Consider the following 14,195-nt stretch of genomic DNA (forward strand, 5'->3'; position numbering starts at 1 on the left):
TTTTTTTTTACAAATTAATTATGTGTTTCATGAAAATCACTTTTTGTTTAGCATGTCTTCTTCTGGTGAGGAGATTTTTCTTCATATCTTTTGTATTGTTGGCTTTAGTTTAATAACATGGCTGTGGTGAATTGACACCTATAGAGCTTAGGCTGTGGATGAGTATACATTTCTCTGTTATCTGCAAGCTTCTAGAAACATTTTTCAGTATACTTCTCTATGTGTGAATACTGAGTAATACATACGTTACTAAACTCTAAATTATAAAATTTACAACATTCTTTTATAATCCATGTCTTCTTTCATCAGTTTAATGAATGTAAGACCAGTGCAGGTCATCATGGTTAAAATACTTGTGAGTCTTGTAAACACAATCTGATTTCAGGAAGTATGGATCTGTAATACTTATACTGTCTTATGGCTGTAAGGTTAGCACTGTATGTGCTAACAACAAAGAACAAATTCCCATCGTAACAGCTACAAACGAATGCAATCTGAGGGTCATGCTGCTCAATGCTTGAAGTCTAAACCTCAAAATGCACTCGCTTTAAACACGTCTTAAACTGGAGAGCATAGACATTTTGCTGTAACAGAGACCTGGTTCAAGGCAGCAGAAAACACCCCTGCACTACCAGGCTATAACTCATTCCATACCTTCTGGCCCCAGAACTTGGACCGAAGCTCCAAAGGCAATAGTGTTTCCATATTCATAAAGGGTGCACACACTTCCAGACTGGTAGCCCAAGATAACACATCTGAGATATTTTAGATGCAGCTAACATTGGGTAAGACAGCGATTCAGGTTGTAGCCTGCTATAGGTCCCCAACCATGTCCCAACACTCACACTCCACATTCCTAAGCACCCTGGAGAATATTAGGGTCCAACCTAAGACACTCATACTGGGCGACTTCAACTACCCTTACATTAACTGGGAAAACTACTCATGTGCCAATACACTTGCCCAACACTTTCTGGGATTAATTAATTCTAATGACCTGAACCAGCTCGAATTCCAATGCCCTGGACCAGCTCATTCTTACCCTCACTAGAGGTAGCAACATCCTTGACCTGGTCATTACTAACATGGGCAACCATTGCTCTACACCAATAGTCATCTCCTCCCTGGTTAGATCTGACCACAAACTAATCACCTTGAAAATCCACATTCCTCACCCCCCACACAAAGGTAACCACCATGAAAAACTTCTCCAAAGCTAGCTTGGGCTCCTAAAAACAGAGGTGGCTAACTTCACGGCACCCATGCAAATGGTGAATAGTTGCATGACCACCGAATCATACACCAATGCACTGTATGAACATGTACACAAATGCATGGATCTCGCCATACCCAATAGAACCAAGACACTCTCCTTGAAAAAAAGGAAGACAATCTGGTGGTTACCTACCATAAACAAACTCTACAAGAGAAGGAGGAAACTGATGTGGAATAAGGTGAAGCCCCAAGGCTGGAAAAATTCCCTTATCAGCCTTAGCAAAAGGTTGAGATCCCTCATCAAATCCTCTAAAGCTAGCTATGAAAACAGAATTGCAGCAGATAGTAAAGACAACTACAAGGCCTTCTATAGTTATGTAAAGAATCTCCACGGCAATACCCAGATTTGCTCTGAGCTATTGCACAATGGTACCGCCTATACTGAGCCAACAGATATTACCAATATACCGGCTGACAGATTCAGTACCAACTTTACCCCACCCCCCCAAAGGACCAATCACAATACCAGTAGATTGCCAGTCACCCAGTATTACTGCTGCACAGGTTAAAACACCACTGTCCAAGGCCAAGAATCTAGCTTCTATGGGACCTGACAATATCACTAGCTGTGTTCTACATGAACTACAGAGTGAATTTGCACCTCACCTGTGGGCCCTGTTCAATCACAGCCTCACTTCAGGCTTTGTTCCTACTGAATGGCCACTGCTACAGTCATCCTTCTCCACAAGGGAGGAGTGACTACAGACCCCAGGAACTATCGCTCCATTAGCCTGGGGAGTCTGATATGCAAAGCTATGGAATGCATCATCATGGACCTAATAAACAAGGATATAGGGAATCTCCAAACTCTGGCTCCTACACAGTTTGCTTTTGTGAAGGGTTGATCATGCCTGCTCAACTTGGTCAACTTCTTTGTGTCAGTCACCAGAGCTGTGGATGAAGGCAAGATGGTTCATACAGCCTACCTTGATCTGGCCAAGGCCTGTGATACCATTCCCCACTCAGGAATCATAGAAAAGCTCACTAAGCTAGGCATCAACCCTTATATCACTAGATGAGTTGCAAACTGGCTCACAGATAGAACCCACAGTATGAATGTAGCTGACTCCAAGTCAGACTGTTGACCAGTCATGAGTGGAGTCCCCACAGGGTTCAGTCCTGGGTCCTCTCCTGTTTGGTATCTACTTCTATGAAGTCCAGGCCAACACGAAGGGACTCTGGCTGACAACGTTTGCAGATGATTGCAAATTGGGAGCTATTATTAACTGCCCAAGTGATGTTGACATCCTACAGAAAGGCCTCAATGAGGCCAACGACTGGTGTCGGAGCCATGGCCTTAAGCTCAATTCCAAAAAATGTGTCATCATCCTCCTTGGGAAAAATCCATTTCCCTTGAATTACCACATCAATGGTAGTCCACTGAACACAGAAGGCATTATAAGAGATCTAGGAACACAGCTTGACAGCAACCTCTCTTTTGACCACCACATTGCCACTATGGTCAGAAAGTCCTTCTGTGTGGCACATCTCATTACTAAGGGTTTTGCATCCAGGAAGAAAGAGGTCATTGTCGCCCTCTACTCTTCCCTCATTAGGCCAATCATCGAGTACAATGCCCCATTTGGCATGTTCATAGGTTCATAGGTTCATAGGTTCATACTAGGCTATCTGCCCTGGGGCAATTATAAGCCTAGCCCGATTCTGTATGGCTTACATCACACCTTGATTTGAGTATACTGTGCCCTTTTTAAGGTTTAGTTTACTGTGCCTCTGTCTAATAGTGACACGGGAGTAATCCCTGGGACAAACCTACGATCCCCCATCCACCTATCGAGATTCTTCTTGAAGAGATTCAGTGAGGTGCTCTGCCTCACATGAACTGGAATTCTATTCCAAAGTGAAGGGAGCCTCTGGGTTATGAACCTGTCCCTTCAGCAAGTTCTATTTATTTCTGTGCTGAGGTTCAAGTCCCTCGAGCGTGTGGCTCTAAGGGATTTAGATTTACTGAGGTGGAGCATGTCCATTAATTCTGGATTTGACATAGCTTTGTATGTCAGGCATAGATCGCCTCGAAGTAGGCGGTATGCAACTGAGTAGAGCTGGAGTTTTTTTAACCGAGCAGCATATGGCATCTGTTTGAGATGCTTGATCCTCTTGGTGAGATACTTTTGGGGTCTTTCTAATTGCTGCAGGTGTCGGGTAAGGTACATCCCAAAAGGGGCATTGTATTCTATGATGGGCCTGATGGGGGATGAATAAAGGGGCACGATTACCTCTCTTGATCTAGATGTGAATCCCTTCATGATGAGGTGGGCTATGTAGAAGATCTTTCTAACCACTTTGGCAATGTGGTTTTCAAAGGAGAGATTGCTATCAACTTGGGTCCCCAGGTCCCTAATAACTTTCTCTGTACTTAATGGGTTTCTGCCTATGTGGTAATTTGTGGGCACATTGTTTTTGCCAAAGGGTATGACTATACATTTTTTGGCATTTAGCTTTAAACCATGGCACTGGCACCAGATATCTGTCTCTGTGAGACCTTTTTGAAGGATGTTTGTGTCAGCTGGAGAGTTGATTATGGCGCCCAGTTTGCAGTCGTCTGCGAACTTGGTGAGCCATAGTCCTCCCACGTTTGCCTGTACTTCGGAAAAGTATATACCGAACAAGAGTGGTCCCAGCACAGAACCCTGTGGGATGCCACTTGTGACCAGTTTTGAGTCTGACATGGCTCCAGCAACTCTCACTCTGTGGGTTCTGTCTTTGAGCCAGTTTGCGACCCATCTTGTGACATAGGGGTTTATATTTAAGCTGGATAGCTTATCTATGATGCCCAAGTGGGGTACCTCACTAGACACCTGCAGCAACTGGAGAGGCCGCAAAAGTACCTCACAAAGAGGATCTTAGGCCTTAAACAATTGTCCTATGTGGACAGACTCAAAAAACTCCAACTATTCTCTGTCTTATATCACCTACTTAGCGGCTATCTCTGCTTGGCTTACAAAGCCATGTCTGACCCAGCTCTGTTAGAAATGCTACATCTAAAGAAATCCCAATCCCTCCGCACCACATGCTCCAGACACCTCAACCTCATTACCACAATCAACAGAACATGCTGCAGGGACAGGTTCATAACCCAGAAACTGGCCATGCTATACAATAGAATTCCCATACATGTCAAGCAGAGCACCTCACTGGCCCTCTTCAAGAGAAATTTTGATGAGTGGATGGGAAATAGAAAATTCACCCTGGGGATCACTCCAGTGACTCTACTTGACAAAGACACTAGGAACTAAGGTTGGATGGCATGACGGCAGGGTAATCCTATGGGCTAGGCTTGTAAAGGCTCCAGGGCCATTAGCCTAGTACACACCTATGAACCTATGTGCAGACATGTGGTATTGAATCACACATTTGTGCACTAATGCCTTTAATAGCTATTTATTTTTTAAATGTACATTCTAATTTTTTTGCAAATTATGACAGTTAAACTCAGTGTGCGGACGCATGATACTTTTATAAGGCAGATAAATGGATATTCTGTCATTATTTGTAGGATCATAGGAAGTAACTTGGCTATTGGCCCTGAGGCCCTTACAAGCCTAGCCAAGAATTTAACCCATGTTCCAACAAATCAGCACCCTATGCCAATGTCCAGCAGAGACACAGGTGAAATCCCAGGTGTGTATTTTCTGTTCGCCATCCAGTTATCCAAGTTGCGCTTATAAAGGGTTAATGAGGTACTCTGCTTGATTTGGAGAGAGAGTCTATTCCACAAGAGGGGGAGTCTCTGGATTACAAATCTGTCCCACCAACAAGTCCTATTGATGTCACAGACCAGGTTGAGATTGCGCGTGCGGGTTTCCCGAGTGGATCTTGACTTGCAGATATGCAGCAGTCCCATCAAGGCGGGGTCTGAGATTGCTTTGTATGCCAGACAGAGGTCACCTCTGAGAAATCTGTAGCAGTCTGAGTAGAGTGACAGGGCCTTTAGCCCATCTGTGTAGGGTAGATGTTTGAGGCCCTGGATTCTCCTGGTGAGGAACCTCTGTGGTCTCTCCAAATGCTGCATGTGCTTTGTGAGGTACATGCCGAAAGGTGCATTGTACTCAATAATGGGTCTTATAAGGGAAGAATACAGGGATGTTATAGATTCCATAGACTTTTACAACATTAAAGGAGATGTGATGTCTATTTGCTTAAATGGTTAAGCAAGTGACTACTATAAATGTTTTACCTAGGTGTGGGTTCGAATTTCAGTGTAGCCTATGTTGGATATCTCAGCAGTTATGCATTTCCTGTTGAAAAAAGCATATGGGAGATCTTTAATTCATTTGTGAATTTTACATTAGAAATTTTACACATCTAGCTTGGCTATGGTACATTGAAGTTACAAAGCTTAGGCTGAGGATGACTACACATACCTCCATCATCTGCAAAGTTTCTAGAAATATCATACTTCTGTTATGAATAAATTATTGGTAATACAAACCTAAAATACCTCTTCAGTTTAAATTTTACAGCATTCTGTTAGAATCCTTTATTTCTTCTCATTGACTGCTCTCCTACCTAATTTACATGGTATGTTTGAATTCTTCAGTTGAACAGTAATTGCTTAATTATTATTATTATTATTATTATTATTATTATTATTATTATTATTATTATTATTATTTCCATTTGTTGACCGGGATAGTCCACTGGGTCTTGATGGCCCATTTTCAGTGGAGGCCCGGGGAGAAAAGCTCCACAAGAAACATGTGTTACATAAAGATTCACAGGAAATATATTTTACATTACATAATATTATTTACAAAAATTAAGGTTACATTATGTTTGTTAATGAACAAATTGCTATTTATGTGTTTCAAGTGCAGACAAATATTTTCTTGCAAACTATGACAGCTGGAAATCTGAACTGTTATAGTTGCGATTTATTCCTGTGAGCAATGTGATGACACCCAGTCACAACTGAATAGTTTTGTTGTTCAAATCTGAATGCAGACATTACATACATCGGCCAGATTGAATGCTATTACACAGGCATGCCACTTTGTCTTGATATGTGTTATGAATGATGGTGCTTTTCTTCCACTCTGTTTGTCATATAGGTTGGAGATGTCACTAGTTCACAGGGCACAATGCATTCTGAATATACTATGTACAGTGTGATGTTAAACGGAAATAGCAGGGAATGTGGCAGCCTATGTACATTTTTTTTACTTGTCATGTAATATTGTTAGAAAAATATGTATTAATGTGTGCATGCTTAATCTAATTAATAATCAAAAGAATTAACACGTTTTTCATTCTATTTTACATGCACTGTGTTATATATAAATTGAGTTTCATATGAGACTGAAAAAGATGCTTTTTGAAAACTGCAGTATGCTTTCTGAAACTTGCAAGATGCCCTCTGACCTAGTAATTGCTAGCACAGCAATATTCATGTTTATGCCTTTTGGAAATGTACTTGAGACGCAGGTGCTTATCTGCTAGGTCAGGAACGAATGAATGAACAATACTATATTCTGTAAATGTAATGATTTTAAACAATCATCTCTGTTCAAAGCATGAGAACATGTGCAGCTGCAGAAGCTTAGAGATAAAGTAGACAAAGGATTATTAGAAAAATGAACTGTTAGCATTGTGCTTGAATTAGCCATAGTACCTTGAATGGTAACATAACATGTATCTAACTGGTAGTAATCAAGGCCATGTTGTTTTGCTCAGGAAGTTTCTCACAAAAATTGATAAATCAGCAGAAATTCTTGGGAATGATGGTCAACAGATGATGATGAAAAGGCTGGTAATCTGTTACGTCAGCTTGGTAGGCCATGTCTAGTTAGAGAATGTATAAAAATGAAAGTATTTCTTGTTTCTAGTTAGACAAACTCTGTAATAGCACGTTTTTGTCTCCTTGCTGCAAGATTAAAGTGCCTTAACCTGAACCTACCGTGTTTTGATCATTTTTAAAGTATATTTTTCCTTTGACAGTTTGGTCCTTCGAACCGGAAAGTAACTCTCACTCTAGGCCTAGGTCAGAATTGGGCCCGGTGTCATGCATCCATATGGAGAAGAGGCCAAATCGGCTCTTCTGTTTTGAAAGACCTCCGACTGAATTGTCATTCGAAAGAGGCCAGCCACTGTTTCTGATCTGGGATTGGAGGACGAGTCAACGATCCGGTGGATCAACACACGGAGGGTCAGGTAAGGAGGAATTACCTTATTTCTGTTTTAAGATCAGGGACTAGTTGCAGAACTGTTTTTGTCAGGAAGATTTGCATGTGCAGATCAGGGACAAAAAGGTTATTGTTTTGTCATAGATCAGGGAAACAGAATAGGTAGGTAGTTATTCTAGATAAACTGTGAAAAGGTGTAGAACCATGGTACCACGTGATAAGAAGGGTTACGTAACAATTTACAGCTTAGCTAAGGCAACAATGGGAAATCAGTGCACGAAAAGTTCCCGAGACACGCTCCTAACTGAAGACGCGAAATATATGCAATTACAGCGTGTCGACAATGTTAAGTATTATACAAAATGGGTTGATAAGTATAAATTTGATGGTAATTTCGATAAACTTGCACTTATTAAACTTGTCAGGCAACTTAAAACAGACGCAAAAGGTCAATTAAAAAAGCAACGACAATTAGGAGTCCCTCAGGCACATAGGTGGCTTGAGGAAGCAAATCGCAGGGAAAAAATAATTAAAAATTCAAAAATGATGTTCTTAGACAAAGAAGATAATAACTTGGTAATAGCAACGGCCCCTCCTTCACCCCCTTCACTTCCCTTACCAGAATATGAAGCGAGTGGACAAGCTGATCCACCTCCGCTATACCCAGCTGTTTCTACAGCATCAAAACCATTTGTCAGGGATCCTATCGAGACAAGGTCTCGAACACGCAACTTGAGAGGGGAGATTGAATTATATGAAATAAATAGAAAATCACAAGCTATGAATGAGGAAGAAATATGTCCACTCATAGAAGTACCAAATCCTCAGGCAGGACAGGCAGGACAGGATCCGACTCTTTTAGTTTATAGACCGTGGACAACGGAAGATATCCAGAAAGCCACGGAGGGAATTCCCCATCCGAAAGTGAATTTTCGAAAATTTTTAGAAGACTTACAGGGTATGAGATTAAGTTACCATTTGAATGGAGAAGAAGTAGAAAAAGTAGTTAAGACAAATTGTAGGTCCAGATTGGCACATGATCAGTGGCGACTGGAATCCCTGTGACGCACAGCTTAGACCACTCCCACATACTGATGCAGAATTGGATGGCAGAGTAAAAGGTCTGACAGACCGAATCTCTGAAAAATGGAAGCCATGGGCTGATTGGACTTGCATTAATCAGTGCATTCAACAAGAAGGTGAAACGGTTGATAGATATTATGCTAGATTATTAGAGTGTTTTAATAACCACTGCAGAATGCAGATACCAGAAAATCAGACACATGATTCCCCTTATGAGCAGCAGCTGAAGAATGCATTCTTGAAAGGTAGTATAACACCCATTAGCAGTTTTATTACGAAGCACATGGTAGATCATCGTACGAGTAGATTGCAGCCATTACTTGGATATGCAAGATATGCAGAGAGACATTTTAACAGTAAAAAGAAAAAGAAAACACCCGAGTATTTTCAGCAGAAGATGGGTCAGAATTATTTGTAGTACAAACTGGGAGAAAGGGTAAGAAAAATACCCAGGGAAACAAACAATCTGACAAACGATCAGAAGATTTTGAAGAAAGAAAGAAAAGAGGTGAATGTTTTAAATGTGGGAAAAAAGGACATTTAGCAAGGGATTGCAGGCTAAATAAAAAGGTGACTACGAAAATAAGGAGGATGAGGAATGACTATATGATAGTCAGGAATCACTGAATGAAAATAAACAGGAAAAGACAAGTGCAAATGTGATAGCAAGGGTAGAGGATGTGACAGAAGGGGTAGAGGATGTACATGAATTTGTAGATGTTGAAGAAAATGAAATTTTAGACTTAGCCTTAATGAGCCTAGAGCTTTACTTAGCAGACACAAAACCGGAAGTGACGCTTCTAGTAGAGGGGAGGGAAGTCAAATTTTTGTGTGACTCAGGGGCTTCACGGACCCTGATACATCCTTCAAAATTACCAGAGGATTCAGAATCACCAGATTATATACTAGTAAAAGCAGCTAATGGACAGCTGTATCGGGAGCCACTCTCCCATGACATAGCAATAACAGACCCCGTTTCAGGAATGACCCAGAAAAGTAAAACTGTGGTTTCTGCAAAATGCCCAGTAAATCTTTTGGGTAGAGACTTAATGCAGATATTTGGCATAGCCGTAGTTCCAACCATGCAGGGTATGGAGGCACAGCGACAAATGGATACTTTTGTAGTGCGACCGGAGGGTGAGACATATTATTGGTACAGCCAGGACTTGGTTAGGACTGGTCCAGGGGCAGTAACCAAAGAACTGATGAATGTAGCCATCAGTAAATCTCCCTCCCCCGACATTGACAAACAGCATTTGTTGCATTGTACTCTATATTACTGTAATAGACCAGGACCTGATAAAGAATATGAGCAGGAGTTGTTTCAAAACCATGCAAACAGACTAGTGTTACGAAACTTGTACTGGGACACAGAAGGAAACAGTGTAATAAGTTGTTCATTGCCCCAGGAATTTTTAGCACTTTACAAATCTAATCAATTGCCACATGTTAGCATAACTAAGAATAGAAGTTTGAAAGGGGCAGACTTGGGAGAAAAAGTCACAAGGTGGGAAAAGCAGACGGAATTAGAACTCTCCGAACAAGGAGTACAGAAGCAGAAATTGAATTGGATAACACAGACACACCAAGATGTGCACTCACAGGCTAGTGAGAATAGTTGAGTATTACTCTTATTGGAAAAAGAGGAAAAAGCCTTGCAAAACATACCAGAGACTCTCTGGTCAACAGGGAAATCAGATGTAGGGCTTATTCGAACAGCAAGACTAGTTACTATCACGCCAAAATCAGCATTTAGACCTCAGAAAAGACAGTATCCCTTGAGAAAGGATGCAGAGATAGAGATCAAACCTATAATAGCAGCCTTACTTAAGGAAGGAGTCTTAATAGAATCTCCCGATTCACCATGTAATACACCCTTATTTCCTGTCAGGAAAGCAAATGGGGAATGGCGTATGGTCCAAGATTTACAGGCTGTAAATAATGCAGTTATACCCAGGGCACCAACAGTGCCAGATCCGCACACTTTACTGAATGATTTAAAGCCTCAGCAAAAGTATTTCTCTGTGGTAGATATTAGTAATGCATTTTTCTCAATACCGATACACCCCGACAGCCAACATTGGTTTGCATTTACATTTCAGGGGAAACGGTATACATATACGAGATTACCACAGGGATATTGTGAAAGTCCAACAATATTTGCACAAGAAATGGCAAGCAACCTGATGGGATTTATCCCACTGAGAGGAAGTCAGATTTTACTTTATGTAGACGACATTCTGCTGGCAGCCCCCACCCAGCAAGAATGTAAAGAGGACACCATAGCATTATTACAGTTTTTAGCTACTCAAGGACACAAAGTAAACAAAAACAAACTACAACTTTGGAGAAAACAATTTAAGTACTTGGGATACGTAATATCCAAAGAAGGTAGAATATTAGATGAAGATAGAAAAACAGCAATATTACAAGCACCTAGACCAACTACCAAGAAGGAAATGATGTCTTTCCTGGGAACGACTAACTTTTGTCAGAGCTGGATACCGAATTATGCTTTGGAATCTGCTCCACTGACTAATTTGATGTTCAAAAAGCCGATGGCAGCACAGGATTTATTACAATGGATACCAGAAGCAGAAGCAGCTTTCTGTAAGCTGAAACAACTGATAGCATCATCCTTAGTTTTATTCATAATTAATTTTTCCAAACTGTAGACTGTAAGCAAGGTTATATGACATCAGTGTTGACACAGCAACATGGGGACAAACAACGCCCCATAGCTTACTATTCATCACAGTTAGATCCAGTGGTGCGATCCTTGCCCCACTGTGTACAAGCAGTAGTTGCAGCTGCAATGGCAGTGCAGGCTTTGGCCTCAGTAGTGTTATTCCACCCTCTCACATTGAGAGTGCCTCATGCAGTCGTAATTATTTTACTGCAAGAAAAAGTAGCATATCTTTCTCCTGCTAGACATCTTTCCTGTATGACTATACTGTTGAGCCAACCTCATATGACAATTGAACGATGCACAACTTTGAATCCATCAACCTTGTTCCCAAGCCCTGCAGATGGCAAACCGCACTGCTGCCTGCAGGAGATTGAGCAAAAGACATAACCTAGACAAGACCTTACAGATGTTCCCTTGGATGATGCCAAGGTGACATACTATGTGGACGGTTCATGCAGGAGGGGTCTTACAGGACAGACTCTAGTGGGGTATGCAGTTGTTTCTGATACTGAGACTTTAGAAGCAAAATCTTTAACACACAATTTATCTGCACAAGCAGCAGAGTTGATTGCCTTGACAAGGGCATGTACCTTAGCAGAAGGTAAGAAAGTGAATATTTTTACTGACAGTCAGTATGCTTTTTCTACTGTACATGTTTTTGCGCAGCAGTGGAAAAATAGAGGAATGATAACATCTACTGGTAAACCAATTAATCATGCACAATTTATTTTAGATTTATTAGACTCCATTCAGTTACCTCAAAAAGTAGCTATTTGCAAATGTGTAGCTCATACCAAGCAACAAGATAGAATTTCGAAAGGTAATGCGCGGGCTGATACAGCTGCAAAACAGGCAGCTATAGCCTCAGTAGCTTTTCTTTTGAGTGAGGAATTACAACCCTCTGAGATTTTAGATTTAGAAATGTTGAAAACAATGCAGATACTTACTACAAATGTAGAAAAACAGAAGTGGATAAAACGAGGAGCAATCCTTGAAAAGAGACTGTACATCTCCAAGGAAAAGAAACCAATTTTGCCATCTAACTTGTTTAGATATGCAGCTTTGTTGAGCCATGGGCAGAGCCATGTCTCAACAGGGGGGATGGTACAGTTAGTGGATCAAGTGTTTACAACGTATGGATTTACAAACTACACAAAAAAGTTTTGAGTCAGTAGTTTATGTTTGCACTTCGTGCAATTTTACACACGCACACCCACCTTTGTGATTCAATACACTTGCGCATCGCGCATTTATGCAAAACACATTCGCGTGTATTTTTGAGTGAGAGAACACCCCTATGCACACATATGTGTGTGTGTGTGTGTGTGTGTGTGTGTGTGTGTGTGTGTGTGTGTGTGTGTGTTTTTGTGTGTGTGTGTGTGTGTGTCTGTGTGTGTGTGGATTATGTCAATGGATTATGTCATACTGATTTGTTTTGTTTGTACATAAGACCCATATAGATAAATATTTTATTTATTTTTTAAAAAAATGAAACGTTTTATAAGAAGCATTTCCTGTTTTCCTTTGACAAATATACACACACTTCACATTTGGCTAATATATGTATGTACATGTTCATACAAAATATGCATATAGCTACACTTATATGCTTGTCTTTCAATATGTATTTATAAGTATGTACACATATGTATGTATGAAATTGTATTCATGCATATGAATGGACAGGCAGATTGCAGTGCTCAGGTATCGTAAATCATCTACATGTGTACACAATTATATTGATTATGATGTTACATCTCAATAAGTTCAGCACACAATAACTGTGTACATTTATAGGTCTTTGTCACATGGTTTGTTATATCTGTATTCTTATACAATATCATCTTAGACTGGAACACCTGTTAGTGTGTGTAATGCTTCATAGATTAATAGGTTGCTACTAGGCTAACGACCAAGGAGGGCTTTTCTATGCCTAGCCAAGTTTTCTGGAAAGAATAGTGATGTCCTGTATCCAAATAAGACATTGTGGGCATGCATTTATAAGCTACCTCAGCACATAAGGGACATGGGTGCAAGGCCTGATGTAAATTTCCTATTCCCCATCCACTGGTCTAGGTTGCACTTAAATTGGGTAATAGACACATTCAGCTTCACATGGATAGGAGGGCAGTCTCTAGGACACATATCTGCCTCTCCAGCATGTTCTGTTTAAGTCATAGATAAAATTCAGGTCTCCAGACATTGTGTTTCTGGTACTGTTTGACTTATGAATATGCAGAAGATTCATAAGTGTGGGGTTTGCAGATGCCTTGTAAGCCAGGCCTAGATCACCCTTCAGCAATCCATATGAGACTGAGTAGAGGGAAAGGACTTTAAGGTGCTCGCATAAGGCAGGTTTGTTATACCTTGTATTCTTTTTGTAAGGAACCTCTGAGGTCACTCTACTTGCTACAGGTATATACTGAAGGGAACATTGTACTCTATGATTGGTCTGATATGGGCAAAGTACAGTTGGATAATGACCTGTTTGATACTAGATGTCATGCCCTTATTTATAAGCTGTGCAACATAAAAGGATTTCCTTACCACTGTGAAGATGTGGTGGTGAAAGGTAAGGCTACTGCTGATGTGTGTACCCAGATCCCCAACGACTGGGTCGACGCTTAAGGGTGTATTATTAACATGGTAATTAGTCTGGATATTTCACTTTCAAATGGCACAATTATGCATTTCTTAGTATTGAGTTTAAGACCATGGCTCTGGCACCATTTGTTTGTAAGAGATAGACCTTCTTGAAGAATGCTAGTGTTCATACTTCTCAACTGTACAGATTTTCGCAGAATGTCCAGATTTTTGCCTTATATTTTTAGTCTAGTCCTCATAAAATGTGTGGTTTTCTGGCAAATTACTGGGATGATCTTTGGACTGAAGCCACTAAATAATGATGTACACTTGAGTTTCAGACTTTAAATCATTCAGAAAAATGTATGTCAAAACAAACCCTGTTACTCTAGCAACTTTCTAAGTCTATAAGAGCAATATTTAAA

Source organism: Protopterus annectens, chromosome 2.part1 (genome assembly GCF_019279795.1).
Source record: "Protopterus annectens isolate FY-2018-M chromosome 2.part1, PAN1.0, whole genome shotgun sequence".
Classification (NCBI taxonomy): Eukaryota; Metazoa; Chordata; order Ceratodontiformes; family Protopteridae; genus Protopterus; species Protopterus annectens.